A 26091-nucleotide genomic window follows, 5' to 3' on the forward strand; every position below is an offset into this window, starting at 1 on the left:
TGATCTTTCTCCCCCTTTCTTGTACCATGCTCCTAAAACACTTGGAATTTCCTACTTCATGAAAGCCATAAATGTGTATTTTGTTATGCTAATGATATGACTTTTGGACCACATCTAATGATGGATGTTAGTTGCCAGGGTAACCAACCACATAATTAGCGGGTTTGAACTTTTTTGTTTTGTTTTGCTAATCCTCACCTGAGGATATTTTTTTCTCCTTTGATTTTCAAAGAGAGTGGAAGGGAGTGGGAGAGACATAAAGAGAAACACTGACGTGAAAGAGACACATTGATTGGTTGGCTCCCCTACACTCCCCAACTGGGGTGGGGATCCAGTCTGCAACCAAGGTACATGCCCTTGACCAGAATTGAACCTGGGACCCTTCAGTCCACAGGTCGGTGCTCTAACCACTAAGGTCAACCAACTAGGGCAAAGATTTGAACTTGTAGTCCCTCTCCCCTAACCTCCAGGCAGGAGAGAGGAGCTGGAGGATGAATCAATCACTGATGGCCAAGAATCTCATCCATTATGCCTATGGATTAAATAGGCATATGGAATGGAGCCTCTGTAAAAGCCCAAAGGATGGGTTGAGAGAGCTGCTGGGTTGGTGAACACGTGGAGGTGCTGGGAGAGTGGCCAGACTAGAGAGGGTATGGAAGCTCCATGCTCTTCCCATACCTTGCCCTATGCATTTCTTTTGTCTGGGTGTCCCTGACTTGTATCCTTTTGTAATAAACTGGTTGTTTCATAGTACAATGTTTCTTTGAGTTTTGTGAGCATCCTAATTGATCAAACCAAAGGAGGGAGTTGTGGGAACCTCTGAGAAATAGCTAACCCCTGAGAAGTCCAGGTAGCAACCTTGACTTGTGAATAGCAGGACCATATATTAAGTAGTAAAATTGTTATTGTCCTAATTAGCTAGTTTATTAACATTAATAATAGAAAGAGAGCAAAGGGGAGGCCAGACATGATAGGCATGGTCATGTGGGCAGCTTCACCAGAAAGCTACAGCTTCATGCTCTCCAGGGAACATAGTCCATTCCCTGCGGGTCACTGGCAGAAGGGATTGAACAAAGGGGGAGATGGACACATGCTCAGTGAAGTTGGGGTGATGCAGGGAAGGTACTGGTCATTCAGTCTAGCATGGGAAAAAGATCACTGGCTAGAAGGGTGGACCCAATGAAAGCCCATGAGTCTTGGAAGGGTAAAATCCCCAGACAGCTAGTTCCCTCTCTCTTGCCTTCTGGTTCCCCATTATTCTCGCTTGCTCCATGATCTGCATTTGCCCACCATGTGGCTCTAGCAGCTGCATGGCTCATGGCCATGTGGACACCACACATAATAGAATGCAGCTGGGAACACAAGCTAAGCTAGCTAAATGCTGGACTGGACTGTGCCTTAATATAGAAGAGAAATTCTGAGCAGTGGCCTTTATACTAGCCTTGCCAAAAACAGGATTGGACTTCTTCCATGGTAGGATGGATGGAGGGAATCCCCTTAATATTATTGCACCATCAATAAAGTTTTCCACGAAACCCCATCCTCCCAATGGGACCTCATGAAATTCTTTTCCCTGTGGCACCCCAAGAACTCTACTTCCACCGATAACCAAATGAGCCATCTCTTCTACCCACCTTTAATCCTCACATATCAATTGCTTTCTATCATACCATGATTCTTAAGCTCATGTCCAGAATCTGCACCATAAAGAAAGCTATCAAACACCTAAATCAAATCTGTTTAAACAAAAGAGATTATCGATTTTTAGATACCAAAACCTTGTTGCATATATTAAGATCATACTAGACATTGCATGATAACCCCCACCCCAGTGTTTAAAGATTTTCATTATTAACCCGGAGAGAATATACTCATTAAGTTTGTGGATGACATATTAAAAGTGGAGGTTAAAGGGAAATGATTTGTAAAAGATTTCAAGTTCAAAATAACATGAATAATTTGGAGAAGAAATTAGGCAAAGTGAATAATTTGTTTAAATATACATACAACAAATATTTCTTTCTTTGTTTGTTTGTTTATTTATTCATTTATTTATATAAAATATACTTTTATTGATTTGAGATAGAGGAAGGGAGAGGGAGAGAGAGATAGAAACATCAGTGATGAGAGAGAATCATTGATTGACTGCCTACTGTACAACCCCTACGGCAACCTAGGCATGTGTCCTGACCAGGAATCAAACTGTGACCTCCTGGTTTATAGGTGGATGTTCAACCATTGAGCCACACCAGCCAGGCCAAGAAATATTTTTGAATGTTTACTGGTAATGTACACTCAGAATTCAGCAGTAAAAAAACAATATGAAACATAGGTAACACCTCTGCTCTCATGGAACTTACAATCTAGTAGGAAGAGAAATACCATAAACAAATAGGTATATGGTATAGCAGATGACTATGAGTGCTAAGATGAAAAATAAAGAATAATAAGAGAAATGGGAACCAGGGGAATTATTTTATATAGGATGATCAAGGGAGGCCTCATTGCCAAGTTATATAATTCAATCATTTATTCAATTTATTAATTCATTCTTTTAGTATTTATTCACTGTACTCTTGACAGGCACTTGACAGTCTGATAGTTTAGTAAACAACTCTGGTCATGTTTGCAAGAAATAATTGTTTACCAATGATTCTTAGCATTTTTGGCAACGAAGTTGCCTTTGAGATATTTTGAATGCTATGAAGCTTCTCCTAAGAAGAAGTCTACAGTACATACACCAAAAAAAACCTTAAGGTTAAAAAGCCCTTATTTGGTGAAATTGTAACCTGGCTAAAACCCAGAAACATGGAGCCATCTCTCAATTTCAAGGGCCTCATAAGTACTCTTGTATTTAGGATGGACAATGTTGCCTATATATATAAAACCCTAATATGCAACTAGACCAAACACTGGAAAAACTGAACAACTGACCAACCAAACAACTGGTTGCTATGACATGCACTTACCACAAGGGGGCGCTCATGGAACATGGCAGGCATTGGCAGCAAGCAGCAGAGCTCGGAACATGGCGGGTGTTGGCTGTGGTGGGATGGTGGAGCAGGTGAGTGGGGGCACCAGACCAAGGCGGGGTTTCAGTCGCTGTCACTGGGGCGAGCCCCTGGTGGTTACTGAAAATTCTTTGCTCCTGCGTGCCGCGGTCCCACCCGGCACTTGCACTGCTGCTGGGGTCTGGTGCCGGTCCCAAATGCTTGGTACTGTCAGTGGTGCGAGTGGGGCTGCTGGCCCTGATCATCCCTGAGGGCTTCTCCACCTCCCCCTGCTCTTTTTTTTTTTTTTTTAAATATATTTTATTGATTTTTTTTACAGAGAGGAAGGGAGAGAGATAGAGAGTTAGAAACATTAATGAGAGAGAAACATCGATCAGCCGCCTCCTGCACATCTCCCACTGGGGATGTGCCCGCAACCCAGGTACATGCCCTTGACCGGAATCGAACCCGGGACCCTTCAGTCTGCAGGCCAACACTCTATCCACTGAGCCAAACCGGTTTCGGCACCTCCCCCTGCTCTTGCGGGACGAATGGGGCATCAGCCACTGCTTGAACCTGCTGATGGCACTGGCCCTTCTCCACCCACTGCTGGTGCCGGCCCCAATCGCTCTGCGCCATCAGCGGGTGCAAGCAGCGTCGACAGGAGCAGGGCTGGTGGCAGACAGGGAACCAGGGGCCATGGTGAGAGGGGCCCGGAGAGGGCACAGAGGATGGGCTAAGACCTGCCCCTGTGCCCACTGCAGCCTTGTGGCCCACAATTCCTTTCAAGGTGCATGAATTTGTGCACTGGGCCCCAAGTAATATATAATCTGTCTTTAAGAGGAGGACAGTTAAATGTTTGAAAATAGTGAGTCCCTATGTGGATTCTTTATATTGGAAAAAAGAAGTTGAAAAATCCCCACATTATTTTAAAATAAATAAGTGATGATTTTGTAGTAGCTTGATTTTCTGTGCAATGCACCCCAATTCTTATATAATTATAATATAAAAGGTAAATATAATAAAAAATAAATTTCAAAAAGTGATTTTATTAATATTTCTTCTCTCCTTTACTTCCCTATTTTGCTTAAATCCTTCATATATTCACTTTGCTGGCTTCAAGTCATTTCCAAACTGACTCTGATGGTAGCACTCAGTGCCTTTTGTTGTCTTTGTTTTTCTCACAGAACTGTAGAACTTCAAATCTAGATGTGACCTCAAATGACCAACTTGTCTAAACAATTCTTTTTATAGTTTTAAGATATTGATTCAAAAGATAAAGTGACTTGCCTAAGTTCACACATCCAGTCATATAAAAAAAATCATGGCTAATATTTAACAAATAGGTAATGCTCTAGACACCTGAGAAAGTCAGGACCTACTGCTCTATTCCTTTAAAAATGTGGAAATTGAGCCAGAAAGAGGACACATTATTTGCCAGGGATCTCAGGATTAGTAAGTAGCTGAGATGAGATTTAAGGGCAGGAGCCCTAACTTCACAACCCACCCATGATTGCGTGCCCCTCAAATCTTCTGGCACTAAGTCTTTGGGGAATTACACAGCTCTACACTGTCTTCATCCTAACCTCCCAACCCTGCTCCTTTTTTATTTTTATTTTTTTTAAGCTGTAAACCTTGGTTCCCTAAATACTGCAGTCAGGGACAAGTAGAAAATTATTGTGAAAAGAACAGGCAGCAACATTCTTGTTTAGCCTCTTTTTGCATCTATTTTTTTCTACACATTGGGGTATTTTTCTCAATTATGCATAGTTATTCATTCTGCCAAAAAATTCTTTTAAGGCTGTTAAAGCTGTAGTCAATTTTCTCAGTTTGATGTTCCAAAGGAACCTGCTGTGTCTTTTCATTCTGTCCAAAAATAGGCATGGTAGGATCCACCAGCTGCTAAAGTCACTGGGTAGCTTAAAAACTTTCTATTTGTTTTCTTCATTGTTGTGTTTTCATAGTTTTAGAATTTGAGCAGCACTTAATTTCTCTCTGTTTTATATTTTCCTGTAGAGAAAGAACACATGGGTATTTGCAGACGCTGGAGGAACACTCTCAAAGAGAGAAGTTATTCTTCAACTATCCATGACCACTGAATAGTAAATAATACTGCAACCCCCTTAAACACACCAAAAAACAAAAACAAATCCCCCAAACCAACCAAACAACAAAAAAATCCTTCAAACCCCCCAAAATGCAGGAGGCCTCAGAAGTATATGGCAGTTGTTCTTGTTTCTTGATAAATTTGCTTTACTATGTCCCCCGCTGGAGAGAATTCTAACAGCATTTACTAAAGACACTAAATACATTCACATCTTTTGACTCAGTGATAAACATCTTAAAAATATAAATACAAAGATGTACATTGTAGCATTGTTTTTGTAAAAGGAAATAGAAAGAACTAAATGTTCATTGAATGAATTATGATATAATCACACAATAAAGAATTATAGAGCCATTATAATGACTTTATTGATATTTAATTATATGGACAGTCACCCATAACTTGTGGTTAAACCATAAAACAGAAGAAATAAAGTAGTACGTACATCATCCCATGTTTTCATAAGAAAAATGATTTCAAAAATTATCCCCAAATATTTTTGTTTTACACAATTGTCTTATCTGATTACTATCTCTATCAATTTTTAATGCCTTGGAACCTAATCTATTGACTTCTTGCCCACAGTATTTTCTATGTGCTAGAAGGAGGAGGAGGAGTAAAAATTGAATTAAAATAGGTTTGGTCTGTCACTGTTTCATGATACTTGCTACATACCAATGAATACAGGTGTTAAAAAAAAAAGAAATAGAAATAGAAATATGAGGCCTGCTAGGAAGATAAAATACAGGACTCCCTCAGAGTATGCAAAAGCAATCCTAAAGGCCTAAACTGGAGGGCTAATTTTTACACAGGACTTCAAAAGAGAAGACATTTTTCTACCTCAAAAGAAAAGAAAACAAGACTATCTACTTTTGTAAACTTGAACTTTTTAGGCATTGCCATATTTATTGATTGGATTTGTACAGATTCTTGGAAGTGAAGCCTCAGCCATTTTTACTCTTCCAAAGCCTGGAGTGATCTTCCTCTTTTGAATTCCTCTCGCACTATTTGTCAGCTCACTGACAGCTGGTACTCAGGAAATACCATGTTTTTATGTGTGCGTCACCTGGTTTCTCAACCTGATGGGGAATTCCTTCAAAGCAAAGATAGCTATTTCTGCTGACTCCTCACAGAATTTATTGCGGGACCCAATAAGTAATAGAGACTAAATCAATAACTGTTGAACGCAAAGCCTCCATTCAAGGTAGTTACTACTGATAGTATTCTGTATACCCCCAAGCTAAATATACATGATCTCTTTAGGAAAACATGTAATCTCCCATTCCTTTAATTCTATGCTCAAAAATCTCAAAATTAAGATAATTTTTATACATATGGTAACAAATACCTCTAAGTAGATAAAAGTCAACCTTCAGGAAGCACATTTAGAGAGGATAGTATGTAACCTTTGGAATCAGACACATTATGGTTGAATTCTAGCTCCTATATTTCTAGCTGTGTGACCTTAGAAACACTGTCAACATGGAGAAAACAGTAGCAAACCTAAAATATCATTAGGGGGATTTCATGAGCTAATCTTGGTGAACATCTTTATTCTGTTCTTTATATATATAATAGCCTAATATGCAAAGTGTCCCCTCGGGTGTTAGACTGACCAGAAATTCGATCACTCACTATGACATGAACTGATCACCAGGGGGTGGTGCAGAATGAAGGGAGGTCCTGGCTGGCAACCAGGGAAGGAAGGCCCCAGCCGGCAGCTAGTAGGGACCCTACCTGTGCACTAACTTTGTGCACTGGGCCTCTAGTAATCCATATAATAGCTGATTCTCTTGACCTCCATTGTAGTCCAAGTAGCATTGTTTTTCTTTGGATAATGCAGTAGCCTTCTAAATGACCTCTTGCTTTCATCCTTGCTTCAGTGTATGAAATTCCTGTTATGAGATGAATTGTGTCCTCCCAAATCCATATGTTGAAGTCTTAACCTCAAGTACCCCAGAATGTGATTATTTTTGGATATGGACTCTGTAAAGAAGTAATTCAGTTAAAATGAGGTCATTTGGGTGGGTCCTAATCCAACCTGGCTGGTGTTCTCATAAGAAGAGGAAATGTGGACACAACAGGTTCAGAGAGCAGACCATGTTAAGACACAAGAAGAAGAAGGCCGTTTATAAGCCAAAGGAATAAACCTCAGAAGAAACCAACCCTGCAGACACCTCGCTCTTGAACTTCTAGCCTCTGTAACTGTGTGAGAAATTTTCTGCTTTGTAAGCTACCCTTTGAGTTGGCAACTCAAGCAAACCAATAAAATTCTCTACTCAAATAACCGGGAGACTCTTTAAAACTTTAAAATGTCTAATCATATTTTAAAGCACTTGCCTCTTTTCCCAGCCCTCCAACACACATATAACTCACAGTCTTCTAATGGATTCTCATCAAACTTAGAGTACAATCCCAAGGCCCACAATACTACAAGTAAGTAAACCAAGAGACTCTGGACTATTTCTTTTTTCTTTTTAATTTTTAAAAATATATTTTATTGATTTTTTACAGAGAGGAAGGGAGAGTGAGAGGGATAGAGAGTTGGAAACATCAATGAGAGAGAAACATTGACTCAGCTGACTACTGCACACTCCCTACTGGGGATGTTCCTGAAACCAAGGTACATGCCCTTGACCAGAATCGAACCTAGGACCCTTCAGTCCACAGGCTGATGCTCTATCCACTGAGCCAAACCAGTTAGGGCTGAACTGTTTCTTTTTCCTCAGTTTCTATCTCTTGTTCATCCAGTCTGATTCTGCTTTATTGGCCTTCTAGCTCTTACTCAAACATCAAATTAATTCTCACCTTAGAAAAATTTTTACTTGACATTATTTCAACATAAAAGATTTTCTTGCAGATATTTATATATCCACCACCTCACGTCATTCTGGTCTCTGTTCAAATGTCATCACTTCAGAGAGGACTTTGATGACTATCCTACCTAAAATGGTCAATTTCTTATTACTCTTATCCTCTTACCTGACTTTATTTCTTTTCCTAATATTTATCACTGACAAATGTATTATGCAAATATTACCTTAAATTATTTGTATATTTACATATTACGTTCTTCCATTGCAATATAAACCACATGAGAATAAAGACTGTTTTTCTCACTCTTATAATCCCAGTGCCTAGAAATCACTTTGCAAAAGGTGTATATATATATAGTAGATGCTCCTTTACTTAATAATATGGAAGGAGCTGTTATATTTACTTTAATGAGAATATAAAAATACATGAATCAGTGTGCTTTTACAGTGATGAAACATAATTTTAAGTATCAAAGCAGTAAAAGAAAAATATTACCCAAATCTAATCATAAATTGTGTTGGTTTTGTCACATTCATCTTTTCGGATCAGATTGCCATTAAAGAAATCCTATTGGATGGTCAATTATACTTACTGGTTCTGTAAGAAAATTTTGTAATTCATTTGTTTCATCCCCCTTCTTTAATGTCTTATATGAGTATAAAATTTGATTCTGTCTTTTAATAAATCAATGGCCTGGGACAAATCTTTTAATACTATTGAATCTAACTGTTTCATTTGCAAACTATGAATAATAATATTGGCCCTGCTTGTCACACAGAATCATGGAAAGGTCTCATTTTAGTGCATTTATTTTGATACCTGAAAAGCACTCTGTGATGATGAGTGGCAATGTGGTCTTAGGAACAGTCCAATCAAAATAGCGGACACATACCATTTTCTGCCTCTGTATTTCTATTGCTGTGATACAGTCCCCATTCTGCCCCAGAATTTAACCCAAAGGAGCAACATAATTGGAAAATTTTGTACTATTAGGCCTAAGGATATTTTACCTGCTATGATAAAATATTAAACTCATGACTCTCATCAGATAATTAGCATGGAATGTATTATGCATTGCCCTTCAAGGACTTAAGAAAACGTGCAAATTTGGTATAAAGCGAGGCACTGAGAAAGTCTGGCTGAGGCTAACTCTATTGGCATCTCTAGGGAGGAGCAGTCAGAGGATACTCTGGCTCTGCACAGCTGGATAATGTGTCACGGAGAAGTGGACCACAGGGTGGCAAAGACTACCTGGGTCTGAAACAGGAAAAGAGGATGACAAAAATTACTTTGACTTATTAAATTTTTTCTTAGAATAGACCTGATATCTACTACCCATTGCCTCTTGAGAAATCATCATTTTACATGGAGTTTACATAATTATTAAAGATTACTGGTGGGTGATATTCAAGATGGAAAAATAGCAGTCCCAGGATTATATTTTATTTATGAGATCACTTATTTTTTTACCTTTTCCTTCGATTAAATGTGTTCAAACATTAAAATAGAAATTTAACATTTAAAGTTAGGAAACAAAGCATGAGTCAGTTATATATATAACATTTTAAACATAGTCTTACTTTGAAATTATAATAATTCAGATATATATATTTTACATAAAGTTAAAGCCACCATTACTAGTTTTTTTTAAAACAAAATTATAAGTAGGGATGTAGTGATGAAAGTATATACTATTTTTTTCTTTTGTGTGTTTAAATCCATGTTACAGGACTTCACTGGTGATCACTTCCCAACCACCAACCTTCCCCCACTTTCCCTTGAGGTTCTGCAGTCCGTTCTAGGCTTTTATGTCTCTGGATCTATTTTGTTAATCAGTTTATTTTATACATTAGATTCCACATATGAGTGAGATAATGTGATATATGTCTTTCTCTGACTGGCTTATTTTGTTTAGCATATTACTTTCCAAGTCCCTCCATGCTAACTCAAAGGGTAAGAGATCCTTCTTTTTTTATTGCTGCATAGTATTCCATGGTATTAATGTACCAAAGTTTTTTTATCCACTCATCTACTTATGAACACTGGGGCTGTTTCCAGATACAGAAATAACAAGAACCTAACACAGGATTGGGTCCAGTTTGATTCAGTAGAACATGAAGAAGAGGAGGTGTTCACCCCCTCTCTTTCTGGTTGAGTAATTTTATCTGAGATATTTTAATTAAAATTGTGAAAGAGGAGGTACATTGTCAGAAGGCCCATGATATTAAGACCATTTGAGGATATTAGAAATCTTCATTATGTAAAGAATAAAATGAAAAGAAAATTATAATGAAATTAGTGGCCCAGTGCACATTGAAAGGATTCTGACTCTAGTATTTCTATTGCTGTGATACAGTCCCCATACTAGGCCCAGAATATTAATTAGAACAGTGGTTCTCAACCTGTGGGTCACGACCCCTTTGAGGGTCGAACAACCCTTTCACAGGGGTCGCCTAAGACCATCGGAAAACACATATTTTTAATGGTCTTAGGAACCTAGACGCCTCTCCTCTATCCGTCTCCAGGTGGGTCCGCCCACATGCAGATATGCCCACATACGAGTACCCGGTGTGATGACATCATCGCACCAACCCCATCACATACACCTCGTACAAATACAGGTGTATGTGACAGGGTTGGCGCCATAATGTACTTATGCGGACCAGTCACACATGTGTAGAAAGCAGCTGCTGTGTAGAAAGCAGCTGCTGTGTAGAAAGCAGCTACTCTGTTAAAAGCAGCTGCTGTGTTGAAAGCAGCAGTATGGTAGGTAAAACGACACTTCGTGAATTATAATTACTGGGTAAATGTAAAATCATGTACTGTAAAATCATCAACTGCAAAAAAAAAAATCTGTACTATGGGAACTTAATCTGGATGCTGATCAGTCTTTTTATATTCAGCTGTGATTGTTGTGAATACTGCCCCCTTGTGATAGTAACAGGTATGTAAAAAAAACAACTCAGAGAATGGTAAATCATAAGAAACTTTAATGAACTGTATTGACTGAACTATGCCATGTATCATCTTTTGTATTATTAAAGCTATTGTTATATATTATTTTCCTTAGCAAACCATCCCATGACAATGGATCATGTAGAGAAGAACGTTAAGAAAAGAAAATATAGTGAGGATTTTTTACGGTATGGTTTTACCTCAATAATTACAGCAGGAATTGAGAAACCACAATGTGTTATTTGTTGTGAAGTTCTATCAGCCGAATCTATGAAGCTGAACAAACTAAAACGCCATTTTGATAGCAAGCATCTGAGCTTTGCTGGCAAGGATACCAACTATTTTAGAAGCAAAGCTGATGGACTCCAGAAAGCCAGACTTGACACTGGTGGCAAGCACCACAAACAAAACGTAGCAGCCATTGAAGCTTCATATTTGGTGGCACTCAGAATCGCCAGAGCTATGAAACCTCACACGATTGCTGAGGATTTACTGTTTGCCAGCAGCCAAAGACATTGTTCAAGTTATGATCAGAGACAAATTTGTTATGAAATTGAGTGCAATTTCCTTATCTAACGACACTGTCCGCAGGAGAATAGATGACATGTCTGCTGATATTCTTGATCAGGTAATCCAGGAAATTAAATCTGCTCCACTTCCAATATTTAGTATCCAGCTTGATGAATCTACAGACGTTGCAAACTGTTCACAGTTACTGGTTTACATGAGGTATATTAATGATGGCGACTTTAAAGATGAGTTTCTTTTTTTCAAACCTCTTGAAACTACAACTACTGCACATGATGTATTTGACACAGTGGGTTCATTTCTGAAAGAGCATAAGATCTCTTGGGAAAAGGTTTGTGGTGTTTGCACAGATGGTGCTCCAGCTATGCTAGGATGTCGATCTGGATTTCAACGTTTGGTACTGAATGAGTCACCAAAAGTCATCGGAACTCACTGTATGATTCATTGGCAAATATTAGCAACGAAGACGCTGCCACAAGAGTTACAAGAAGGAATGAAAAGCGTCATAAGTTGTGTCAATTTTGTAAAGGTGAGCACTTTAAACAGTCAACTGTTTTCGCAACTGTGCAACGAGTTGGATGCGCCGAACAATACTCTGCTATTTCACACTGAAGTGAGATGGTTGTTGAGAGGAAAAATTTAAAAACATGTTTTTGAGCTTTGTGATGAACTCAAAACGTTTTTTAATCAGAAAGCAAGACCACAGTTCGAAGCACTTTTCAGCATTAAAAGTGAACTGCAGAAAATAGCTTACTTGGTTGCCATCTTTGCCATCTTGAATGAGTTAAATTTATCACTGCAAGGACCAAATGCAACATGTCTCGATTTGTCTGTAAAGATCCAATCATTCCAAATGAAACTTCAGCTTTGGCAAAAAAAAATTGGATGAAAATAAAATTTACATGTTGCCTGCCTTATCTGTTTTGTTTAGGAACATGACATTGAACCAGACAAAAGGATTACAATGATAATTTCTGTGAAAGAACACTTGCACATGCTTGCACACGAAATTTCATCGTACTTTCCAAATCTACCTGACACCCCATTTGCACTTGCCAGAAGCCCATTCACAATCAAACTTGAAGTTGTTCCTGAGACAGCACAAGAGGAGTTCATTGAACTTATTAACAACAATGGAGCAAGAACTGATTTCTCTACAATGCCAGTTACAAAATTCTGGATCAAGTGTTTGCAGTCATATCCTGTTCTGTCTGAGACTGTGTTGCTCCTTCTTCTTCCATTCCAACAACATGTCTTTGTGAAACAGGGTTTTCCAGCTTGTTGGTTATCAAGTCTAAATACAGAAGTAGACTTGTTGTGGAAGATGATCTTCACTTTGCTCTTGCAAAGACTGCCCCAAGAATTTCTGATCTGGTGAGAAAGAAGCAATCTCAACCTTCGCACTGACGTTGGCTTTTTACGCATACTGTTGCAAAATGTAGGAATGTAGTTTACTGTTGTTATATTAAGACTGTTACCTGCCCTAACTGGTTTGGCTCAGTGGATAGAGTGTCAGCCTGTCAACTCAAGGGTCCCAGGTTTTATTCCAGTCAAGGGCATGTACCTTGGTTGCGGGCACCTCCCCAGTAGGGAGTGTGCAGGAGGCAGCTGATCGACATTTCTCTCTCATCGATGTTTCTAACTCTCTATCCCTCTCCCTTCCTCTCTGTAAAAAAAAAAATCAATTATATATATATATATATAAAAGACTGTTACCCATGTACACCATGCTTCAAGACAAAATTTCATTTATTTGTAATTAGAAATAAATATTTCACAATATATAATTACATATTGTTTTTGTGATTAATCACTATGCTTTAATTATGTTCAATTTGTAACAATAAAAATACATCCTGCATATCAGATATTTACATTATGATTCTTAACAAAATTATGATTTGTAGCAAAATTACAGTTATGAAGTAGCAATGAAAATAATTTTATGTTTGGAGGTCACCACAACATGAGGAACTGTATTAAAGGGTCGTGGCATTAGGAAGATTGAGAACCACTGAATTAGAAGATATATTTTAATATCACTATTTACCCTTTTTCTATAATAGAAGTATCAACCAAATTCACGATCAACAATGACAGATTGAAACACATGCGTGCCAGTGAGAGCTTTATATGTATCGTGCATGCGCGAATCAACTTAGCCTTTTATATATATATAGGATAAATTTGCTTAATTAGACCTGCTTTCTGATTTAGCTGAACTTTTTCCAGCCCAGTGAAACACTCAACTTCTCTTTCAGGTAATTGTCAGCAACACAGCAGTAAATATCAACATGAAGCAGATTGTTATTGTAGATCATGCAGGAAGAACAAAGGGTAAAATATTTATTTGTAGCACTGTTTGACTATATTCTGCACTGTGAAAAAACCTGAAGTCATTTTCAAGGTCCACCATTTCTTCTTTTCAGTTGGGTCAAGTTTCTAAACTTTCTAAATCTCTGTTTTCCAGCTAATGAAAAGAAAATAGGATTCTACTGAGTCTCCTATCTACTTACTCCAGGAGTTCTGTGAGGACCAAATGAGATGAGGCACAGGAAAATGCTTCACAGACATTTGGTTAAAGTGTAAATGTTTGCACCTGGCTATAAAGCAAGTTGTGTTCCTGGGGTGAAAAAACTGCAAAGAGGCTAACCACTAGGTAGAGGAAGCCAGGCGTTGCTACGTGATGTTATTACCTGACACCCACAGTGACTGTTTCTGGGCTGGGCTGGACTGTGAACCGTATTTTGCACCATGGGGTCTGGGCAGGCAGCGTTGGCTGCGATTTGGTTGGCAGTCGCTCCACGTTAGTGGCGGGGCCTGTGTCCCACTTGGGGGAAGCCGAATGTTGCTTTGTCGGCGCCAGATCCATAGTGATGTTTCTCTGTAAATGGCCAGTGCATGTCACGGCAGCTCTTGCATTGAGCGTCTTCCCCCTGGTGGTCAGTGCATGTCATAGTGACCAGTCAGACAGTCAGAGGGATACTTAGCATATTAGCATTTTATATATATTTAGAAGGTACAAAATGCAATGTGGGAATTATGTGGTGCATATGTACTTGGTGACATTATTCCGTGTCATAGAAGAAGGGAACATTCTCTAAAAGCTCAAAGAGATAAATTTGGAATGCATAAAGACATGCATTTATTTTCACAGTGTGTACTGTGGCTCAGGGATGCTTGACCATGAGAGTTGGTCAAGGATAAGAACAAAATGACTCACAAATGTTCAAGTAAATTATAATGTTTTTAATCTCTGAAATCATTGGGTTATATAAGTGTTGCATAGCATTACATGATAGAAATAATGCAGTTGATTTCAAATAACAAGACTTAAATAATGTATATGGGCAAATAAATTAATAAACTTATAGAGTCATTTATTTGACACATTTATTGAGTGTCTCAATAAATTGAGAGCCTAAAATTCAGCAGTGAACATGACAGGTTTAAATCGTGCTCAAGATGCTTATATTCTAGTGGATAGAGAAAATAATACATGATGTTAATTAAGATATTTGGCATATTAAATGATAGGAAGTTCTGTAGTAAAAATTAAAGAAGAGGGATGAGGTTAATGGGTATGTTCATTTAAAATGGAATATCCAGGGGAAGTCCCACTGTAGTTATATTTGCATAAAGATATGAAGCAGATGAAGGAATGACCTATGCAAACATCTGGCAGAGGGGTTTTCCAGGCATTTCAGAATCAACAAAAGGCCAATATGATTGAAGTAGAGAAATGGAAAAATGTGGGTGTGAGAGCAGAAAAGTAGGTGGGCCACTTTGAAGAGCAGTGATTCTCAAATTTTAATTTGAATGTAAATCATCTGCATGTCACATTAAATTGATTAAAGTATCCAGCTGGATGAAGGGGGGCTGAGGGGACTGGGGGACTGAGGCTGGATGAGGTGGGGCTGAGGGGACTGAGGCTGGATGAGGTGGGGCTGAGGGGACTGGGGAACTGAGGCTTATTCCCTCTTTATTGGCTGTGGGCACCGCCATCTTTGTGAGGGCATGATGGTCAATTAGCATATTCCTTCTTTATTAGGTAGGATAGATCTTTGCAAATATAATCAAATTAAGTTAAAGTCACAGTAGATTGAGGTGAGGCATTAATCCAATGACTAGTGTCCTTATAAAAAATGGACAGCTGTGGACAAAGAGACATATAGCAGAGAAAGTCATGTGAAGATAGAGGCAGAGATTGGAGTGATGCAGGTATAAGTCCAAGAAACACTAAGGATTGCTGGCAAAAACCAGAAACAAAGCATAATTCTCTTCTAGAGTCTTCAGAGAAAGGATGGCCCTGCCAACATGCACCTTGATTTCAGACTTCTAGCCCCTAAAACTATAAGAGAATACCTTTCTGTTGTTTTAAGCCACCCCATGTTACACTAGACCTTGGGAACTAGTACACCAAATGAGGTGGAGAATGAATTCATTGAAGGGTTTTAAGAAGAGTAGCTTTATCTGCCTTATAGTGGAAAGAATCGTTCTGTTGCAGAGATGAAAGTAAACTGAAAGGGGTAGGGGCAGCACAGAAGCAGGGAGGTTAGAGCAGTAAACCCAACTGGATAGTGGAGGGATGAAAGTAGTGTTAATCTCAGTGCAGTGATGGCTGTGAGGCATGACATAATCCAAATCTATTTTGAAGCTAGTATAAACATTATCTGTTAATATAGTGCGAACTGTTAAGGATGAGGGGAGTTAAAGTTGAAACCAAATTTTGGGATCTTAACAAGAAGGATGGAGTCCATTAAATGAGATGGGGAGTTGGTGGGTCCTCGCCCCCAGGGTGACTTTTCCTTCTCCTAGCATATCACAGGTCATGAGGTTTAGAATCCCTGATTATTCATATTGCTGGCCATGCAGTTAGGACCCTCCCCTGACCTCGCCTCCTCTGGCATGTCATCAGTCCTGTGGTAGACCCCGTTAGAGGAGGAACAAGGGGGCCATAGAATAGCCTCATAGGACTCCCTTACAAGCTCTTGCAGGACCACTCCCTTAAGCAGTAAGCCATAGAAATAACACCAAGGCCTCAGTTTTGTTTGCCCAGAAAAGCAGCAAAACAAGATGGAACAATGCCACAGCTAACATCAGGACTAGCTGCATTGACTAATGACCCACTACCCTAGCACCAGCAAATCAGTACAGACCACAACCCAAAAGGACACACCTGGAAGGCTGATGAATATTCTCTGAAACCTCCAGATAAAAACCCTCAAGACAAGGACCAAGTGTGCACTCCTTCTCTCTCCTGAGCATGCCCACGCCCTTCCTCTTCTCCTTCCCCCAGACATGTTCTCCCTGCCATTCTTTTTCCTAAGCTTCAAGGGTCCTTCTTTTGCCTCTGTAACTTATTTCTTGAGCCCATGCAGCCCAGTTGGCACACTTCTTCCATGGCTCACTTATTCTACCTCTGTGACTTTCTAAATAAACTTTTGCTTGTATTTGAGTCTTGACTCTAAATTCTTTCTTAGCCAGAACTCAAATACCGAGGTTGTTGAACTGAGGTTCAATGGCTGGAAAGAAAATATTATGGTGCCATTTTGCCACTAAAAATGTGACCTGTGACAGTTCTGACATATGTTGTAAAAACTACTAAGAAGTCAGGGTCAGATGAAATTTTTCTCTCTAGAGCAGTGGTTCTCAACCTTCCTAATGCCACGACCCTTTAATACAATTCCTCATGTTGTGGTGACCCCCAATTTCATTGTTACAAATTGAACATAATTAAAGCATAGTGATTAATCACAAAAACAATATGTAATTATATATGTGTTTTCTGATGGTCTTAGGCGACCCCTGTGAAAAGGTTGTTCAACCCCCAAAGGGGTCGCGACTCACAAGTTGAGAACCACTGCTCTAGAGCTTGCTATGGACTGAATTGTGTCCACTCCTGAATTTGTATATTCAATTCCTAACCTCAAATGTGATGTTATTTGTGATTGTATTTGGAGATGAGGGTCTTTGGGAGATAATTAGGTTTTGATGAGGTCACTAGGGTCACCAGGTTTAGATGAGCTCATGATAAGATTAATACCTTCTTTAAAAAATATTTTTATTGATTTCAGAGAGGAAGGGGGAGAGAGAGAGAGAGAAACATCAATGATAAGAGAGAATCATTGATTGGCTGCCTCCTGCACACCCCCTACTGGGATTGAGTCCACAACCGGACCATATGTCCTTGACTGGAATCGAACGTGGGACCCTTCAGTCCACAGACCAATGCTCTATACACTGAGACAAACTAGCTAGGGCAGATTAGTACCTTCTTAAGAAGTGGTCTCCTCTTCTTCCCGCACCCCTTTCCCATGTAAGGACACAATGGAGAGTTGGCTATCTGTAAGCAGGAAGAGAGCTCTCACCATGCTGTCTCCCTGATCTCGGACTTCTAGCCTCCAGAGCTGTGAGAAAACATTTATTCTCATTGTATTTTATTTATTGTTATACACAGCTGATGCCACTTATCTATATATATATATAAAAGGCTAATATGCAAAGTGTCCCCTCGGGAGTTCGACCGGGAGTTCGACCAGGAGTTCGATCACTCACTATGATGACATGTGCTGACTACCAGGGGGCGGCATAGAACATGGTGGATGACCAGTGGCAGCAGCGGGGCACTGAGGGAGTTAGGGAAGGAGGAGGCGAGGAGGCAGGGAGGCAGGGAACTTGATCAGCCCCGATTGCCAGCCAGGCTAGGGACCCTACCCGTGCATGAATTTCGTGCACTGGGCCTCTAGTCTTACTGATAACAGCAGAATTTTCTAAACCTCCAATAATAAATTCAATCATAATATCTATTCATTTTAAAAGATTTTGTTGACATTGGCTCCGGGTCTACACTGTTCAAATGAGAGTCTCTATCTGATCATATGCCATTATCAAGATTCTAAACATTTAATTACTTCTGTGTAGAGATTTAAATCAACATAGTTCCTGTCTTCTAATCAGTGCATCACAAAAGTGCAGTCATTATATTAATAGCGTCAGCACCACCTGGGTTTTGTTAGAAATGCAAATCATCAGATCTTACCACAGACCGATTTTATCTGAGGTGAAGCCCAGAAATCTGTTTTCACAAGGCCTCCAGGTGATTCTGATGATGCTATAGTTTGGGAACCATTGTTATAGTTGGTTGAATAACCAAAGAAATGGCATAGGCATTAATGTATGCATCCTATGTAACTAAATATTTCTTGATTTTCTAAGGAGAGTGCATTGAGAAGCAAATCTATCTTAGGTCCTATTAAATAGTTTATATTATTGAATATTAAAAATGAATTTCTTAGTAGTTTGGGTTGTTCATTAAATCCTACATATGATGAAAAATCTGAACCAACAAGCAAAATAGAGATAGAGTCATAGATAGAGAGCAGGCAGACATTGGGGGGGGGGGTGTTGAGCAAAAAGAAATAAAAGAAAGAGAACTCATAAGCATCAGCAACAATGTGGGGAATGTGTTGGAAGGCATGTGGAAGAGGGCACAGAGGGGATAAATGGTGATGGAAAAAATAAAATTAAAAAATAATAAAAATAAAGTAAAACTGATTTCCTTGATGAAGCTATTATTGTCAGGCTACTGCACGTTGCATATATTCTCTGAGGCTAAACTTGACCGTGTCTCTAATATACTAAGAAATGATGCGACCCATGAGGTAATACATATTATAATGATTAAGGAACTTTTCTCTGTCTTTTACTTAAATATATGTATTTGAAAACATATATATAAAACGAAGGAAACAAATGGTTTAAATAGCCAATTCATTTTGATTTTAAGAAGAGCATATGGCCAAAAGTATAACCATGAATTAAATTCTAGGCCTAATAGAACTTTTTTTCTCTTTCTCTTCTGCACCTGCATAACAGACATGACCCTTAGCAGCTCTATCCATAATAGAAATAATGAGCTCTTCCATTGAATTTCTGCCTTCAGAATCATTTAATCTAATCACCAATTCTCTCCTAAAAGCTCAGCAAAATCGGTAGGTGTTACTCACTTTGATTTCTCCTGTGTCTGTTGCCTTCTGATTGCACAATGGAGTATTTTTAACAATAGGTACAATGTAGTACAGCAAATTTCTAGAATTTATTTATCTTGTGTAACTGAATCTTTTTTTAGGCTCTAAGAGTTTTATTGAATTTTCAGACCCTTAGTAATATTTTAACATTAAAAAGTATTTTTTCCTCTCAAATTTTTCTTTCATTGGCTTCAATGTTTCATTAAGTTAAATAAAAATATGGAATTTCTAGATGATTCATTTAAAAAATACAATACAAACATTGTACTTTAAGGGGCTAAGATCAATCCATTACTCCCCATTTATCTTTTCCAGGAAAGCAGGACTGTATGTGGATAGAACTACATTTTCATGGGACAAGAAAAATAGGCTTTCATAGTGATTTTAATAAACTTCTATTTCTCAAATTGGATATTGAAGACAATCAATGGTCAAAATTTTCCCTGTGTGTGTGTGTGTGTGTGTGTGTGTGTGTCCTGCAATGAAAGAGTGTCCTGTCCAGGGTTGGTTCCTGTCTTGTGCCAGGAGCTGCCAGGATAGTCTCAGGCCACCCATGACACGGAACTGGAATAAGCAGATTGAAAAGTAATCGCACTTTTATTCATCTTTTTAAAGGTATATATAGCTCACATTAACTTCAATGTTTAACATTAGAAGTCTTTTGGGTCTTTATTTAGAAACCTGGTGATATTTTTGTGACCAGAAGTATGACTTAGGAACTTAATTCTTGTTTATATTAATTAATCTATGGTAAAATTGGTTTCCTCAATGTAGTTTTGCTTAAAATTGCAGTTTCCAAGAACCTATCAAAAAGTTTAAGTGAGGACTTACTATAATTGATTTTTTAATATTAACCAGTCTTTCATGCCTGGGATAAATTCCACTTGTTTGTAGTGTATAATTCTTTTTATACCTTGTTGAAAAAGTTGATTTTAAGGGATTCTTCTGTATTGTTGGCCTGGATGATGACTATTTTACATCCATAACCTAAGTGTCTTTTTTAAGACTATAAAATGGAAACCAAACCCTACTGTTACTTTAATTTTTTCCTCTTTGTATAGTTTCAAACTTCAGGGATTCATCCATTGTTCAATGCATTATCCTGTCTTCTTATTTGGTTTCCTTTCCTTACACATGAAACAACTGTTGGACAGACCCAGCTCTATGCTCCGACTTGCTCCAGTAGCTCAGAATCTGCAAATAGACATAAATACTTATCCTTTGGCTGAGCATCCATGAAATAGCTCTATTCCAAGGGTTTCAAAAATGTATCTACTCTCAAAATTGACAAAATGATTTTAGTGTAAACTTTTTGAATAATAGAAAGTACATTTTTGAATTAAAGCATTATTTGATTATAAGACCACTGAAATGATAGAAAAGAGATTCATTTAAAGTGAACACATATACAGCAGATATCAAATCTGCCTTTTGAATAAGTATATTTCTTTTAATGATGCTAAAACGATAAAATAAAGTGAATACATGTAGAATTTTTTACTTAACTTAGAGAAGTGGTAAGTATATTTAAGGAATAGAATCCAAATATGGAAAAATACACTCATTCAATTTATATGCATTTAAGTTAATATTATCTATATATATAAAAGGCTAATATGCTAACTGTCCAACCGGTCGCTATGACACGCACTGCCCACGAGGGGGCAGATGCTCAATGCTGGAGCTGCCCCTTGGCGGTCAGTGTGCTCCCACATGGGAGCCCCGCTCAGCTGACTGGGATGAGCAGGGCCAGGATGAGCAGGAGCGGCTCTTCCCCAGCCACCTACTGCTTCGCACACTACTACATCCCTCGGGGTTTGTTGGATGCTGCTTTCAGCCCAATCCCTGCAGGCCATGCCGATGGACCCCACCGGTGCAGGAATCCGTGCACCAGGCCTCTAGTATTTATAATAATTATTATACATGTCATAATTCTTGGAAAATAGGTTTTTTGCTCCATCAATTATTGGTTAACTTTTCAGCTTACTTCTTTCTCTAATTCTAGAAAGAGATTTGTACTCTGAGTGCAGTGTTTAGTGAATTCATAATTGCACAGTTGACCTGTTGGGTTCATGTTCTTGAACATGTGTCACTGTGTACTGGAATAAGTGCCTGCATTAATGTTCTTCATCCTTTCTTTAATGTGACTTAAAAGCATTCTGTTTATATTGGAATAAAAACCTGTTACTCGTGTTTGAATATGTCATTTGAAAATGCAGCCCGTGTGCTATTCATTTTCAGGTGAAAATAACTCCAGCTCTTCTGGGCATAGAGAGGCAGTGTGTCCTCTGGTAACCATGGAGACCTACCATGAGCTTGGAACTTTAAGCAGTGTGTTCCATAACAGAAGGAAATAGCTCTGAGAAGATCACAGAAGTCACAATTCAGCCTGTAGGGAGGGAAGCGTTAGACAATGCACATTCAAAAGATATCACAGATTCGCACACATTAAATTTAGTTCTGGTGGTCGGTGTTTTAGGTCAAATCTCTTCAAGATCAATACAAAATGAAAGCAAATTGAACAGTTGTAGAATATTTTGAGAGGTGATTTCTTTTCTAAGGCACTGTCATTATCTATAAACCAATCATCTCTTCAGACCAGTTTGAAATAGTTCATCTGATTCTGTAGTCCATCTGACTTTTCCTCGTTCCATGCATCCTTCCATTCATTCATTTGATTCATTTAGAAATATATGAAAGTCACGTCCTTTCCATGTGTTATAAGTCACTGTCTGATTTTACCCTTGCAGTCATTTCTCCTTCTTCTGTCTTTTCACTTTGCATCTGCTCTCGCCTCTGCTTGCAGGGCTTTTGTCCAGCTGGACACATGACTCATGTTCCCTCTGTCCCTCATCAATCTGGTGTCACTATCCTGCTTTTGGTGCTCTATTTCTCAGTTCCACTTTCTGCTTTCTACAACTCTATATTTCGGTATGTGTGTTGTATTTGCTGATAATCTGACTTCTCTAATCCTTACCATACTCCTTCTAGAATGTAAGTTTTTAAGGGAAAATACCTTGTCTGTCTCCCACTACCTTATCTTCAGCACCTGGAACTGTGTCTGACATAGGAAAGGTGCTCATAAATATTTGTTGAATGAATGAGTGAAATAATTTAATATCTCCATTGCCTTCGATTATAAGTACAATACTGTGCGATCAGGTGAAATTAAAATTCATCAATGTCCTAAGAGTTTTCAAACAAGGTAGTGCAAGGGAAAGCAAAAAGGATGGTAAAAATAATTTTATAATAGCATGTACCTTTGAAATGTACCATAGGGCTAGGAAAGCCAAGGACACCCCCTCAAAAACAATCACAAGACAGATAACCAATTTCCAAGAAAGAAACAAACAAATCAATGTGACATTCATTATGCCAGATTCTTTTAAGCTATAATAAAATATGATGAATTCCAGTGCTTTAAAATATCTGCAACAGAGAACATACATTTATGCTTGGGGATATTTTAACCTGATCCTATTACCCTTCTGTCTCCTTCAAACTTAGCCCCTTGATGATTTTAGTATTTCTCTAAAGTTACAGACATTAACTCAGTATTACAACTTTGATGACATCTCTAATTTTCTTGCTTCTGCCCAACCCTCCTGTCCTATTAAATTTGCCATCAATTCATATATAATTCAGAGGTGAGTAGGTCCTTTTTTGTACTTCTTTATTATTCAGGCCTGCAATTAGGAGGGGATAATGGAGATCTAGTCACCAATCTGATAAACATGAGGATGGCAATATAGAAAGGGCTGATCCTCTAAAGCAGTGGTTCTCAACCTGTGGGTCGCGACCCCTTTGGCGGTCGAATGACCCTTTCACAGGGGTCGCCTAAGACCATCCTGCATATCAGATATTTACATTACCATTCATAACAGTAGCAACATTACAGTTATGAAGTAGCAACGAAAATAATTTTATGGTTGGGTCACAACATGAGGAACTGTATTTAAAGGGCCAGAAGGTTGAGAACCACTGCAAAGACTCCATGAATTCAATATATAAGTTGAGTGTTGCTAATTATCTTCTCTCTCTCTCTCTCTTTAAAAATATGTTTTTTAAAAGATTATTTTAGGGAGAGGGACAGAGAGAACATCAATCAGCTGCCTCCTGCACAACCCCTACTGGGGACCGTGCCTGCAACCCAGGAATGTGCCCTGACCTAGAATTGAACTGTGACCGTGGTTCTAAGTCAATCCTCAACTACTGAACCACACTGGCCGGTCTCTCTCTCTCTCTCTCTCTCTCTCTCTCTCTCTCTCTCTCTTTCTTTTAAAAGAGATAGTCAAATTTATTTGCATCCTCAGTTATTGCCTCAAGTAAAGCAATTCCCAGACATCATATCACTTCATCTGTAAATATTTCAGCATCTGTCTCTAAAAGGTAAGCCTCTAGCTGACCAGTTTTTTTTTAATGTGTTTTTTTAATTGATTTCAGAGAGGGAAAGGGAGAGAGAAATAGAAACATCAATGATGAGAGAGAATCATTGATAGGCTGCTTCCTGCAGGCCCCAACACTGGAGATCTAACCCCAACCCATGCATGTGCCCTGACCTGGAATCCTACCGTGACCTCCTGGTTCATAGGCTGACGCTCAGCTACTGGCCCACGCCAGCTGGGATAGCTGACCAGTTTTTAATAAAGATACACATGCTCAAATGTTTCAGCTCTCTTGCTTGACTTGCTCTCCAGTTTCTTTTCTCTCAGCAGACTTTGTCTGACTTACCTCCCGCCTTTGACAACACTATAATTGGTTAGCAGCTGGGAAATCTGGGAACCATCTCTGACAGCCAAACTCACATGGGCACTAATTCCCATATGCATTGGATTCTATAATTTGTGAAGAACTTAGAGATAGGTACATCCCTTGTCTCCAGCATACTTCACATTCCACCAACACTGGCAATGTTTCTTGCAGTCCTTTCTTCATTTCAGGTATAGAGACAGGTGAACTAGACTTGTGGGCAGGAAAGAGGGGTTTTGCAAAGCTATTTGAAATAGATATATCAGTTTCCAGATGACTTGTCCCTCCATGTTGTTAAAAACTTGTGAGTCAGGGATTGAACTAGGTATAGTAGACAAGTCATTTCATGAAAACCATCCAGTTTCCCCCTTTTTACAAATGAGAAACCTTGGGATCAAAAAGGTGGAGTCACTTGTTCAGGGTCAACTCTGGAACATTTTGGAATACCAGCCCATGTCTGGCTGGTTCCTATGCCTGTTCTGTGATGGACCATACCAGGTCTCCTCCCAACCTCAGCCTTTCTTTTCTCTCTTAAATGAGAGACAGATGAATTTCTATCATGTGTAGGCCACCCGTTTTAAATTGTCTCATTTAATTCTTTTCCTCCCTGACACATAACTCACAAATAAATTCTCTTCATTCTATGTTACCTTTCCGCTGGATGGTTCTAACAGTTTTCTAGTTTGTCTCCCAGCATCCAGTTCTTCTAGTAGATGCTGTCACATTGATTTTTTAAAATCTTGGCTCTGGTAGTCGTTCAGCTCAAAAGACTTCCATGGTTTTTTTTTTATGATTTTATTGATGTTTAGAGAGATAGGAACAGAGAGAGAGAGAGAGAGTAATCAGTTGCTTCCTGTAGGTGCTCTGGCAAGTAATTGAACTGGCAACCTTTTGGTATATGAGACAACACCCCAACCAACTGAACTACCCAACCAGGGCTGATAGCTTCCTTTCCCCAACATAATAAAATTATCTTCCTTCATCTGACAGTTCATATTTTTCCATAATGTTGGATAACCCAAGTTGCACACTTAGCTTTCTCCATCCCTTCCATTGTCACCATGGTGTGCTATGCCATTATTCCACATGGTAGGCCACTACCTGACAATAGCTGCTGTATCTGTAGCCTTCTCTAACACTTGCTGTGCCGATTCTTCCCCCTGTACTACTATAGCATGTTATCTGTATTTCTCCTCTAGTACTTACCACATTTTACCTAATATTTTGGTTATCTTTTGAGAGTAGTGGTTCTATTTTATTTAGTTTGAATATCCCATTGACTTTTATACATAATGAGAACTCAAGTCATAATTATGAAATAAATGGATGGCTGGATCAATGGATGCTGGCCATGTTTCTTTTCTGGTTCCTTACTTCGTTTAACATGTTGATTTCAACACTGGCAAATCTATTCTTCTTGAGACTACACAGAATCTTTGATTCTTTCCTCATTAATCACCTGACTGTATTCCACTGTGATTCCTAAATAATTTTCTGAATAAGGAGCAATTGACTGTTCATGAAATTTACTTTTCTTCTCCCAGCGGAAAACATTACACTCTAAAGAATGTGTGCTAATATATGCTGCCTGCCTGCTTCTGTTGAAAGAAGAAAGATGAAGTGGAAAGAAGAAAGGTAAAATTGAGACACGTACATGATTTTCCAAAGGCTATTATGCATTCTTGGTATTTTTGATTTGTTACTTAGAAGAAAAATGCTTGCTTTAGTTGTCTTTCCTTTGAAAGAAGAGTAGCACATCTCCACATTTCTTCAGCCCATTGAATCCTTTGTTTTCCCACTTGCATGGGTTTATCTATATGATTTACTTGTAACCTCAATTCTTATAGCAACTAGTACTTAGATGACACATTGCAATCAAAAGCATCCAGGCTCCTTTGGTCCTCACAACAATCTG

The sequence above is a fragment of the Myotis myotis genome, unplaced genomic scaffold, assembly GCF_014108235.1.
Source record: "Myotis myotis isolate mMyoMyo1 unplaced genomic scaffold, mMyoMyo1.p scaffold_m19_p_1, whole genome shotgun sequence".
Taxonomy (NCBI): domain Eukaryota; kingdom Metazoa; phylum Chordata; class Mammalia; order Chiroptera; family Vespertilionidae; genus Myotis; species Myotis myotis.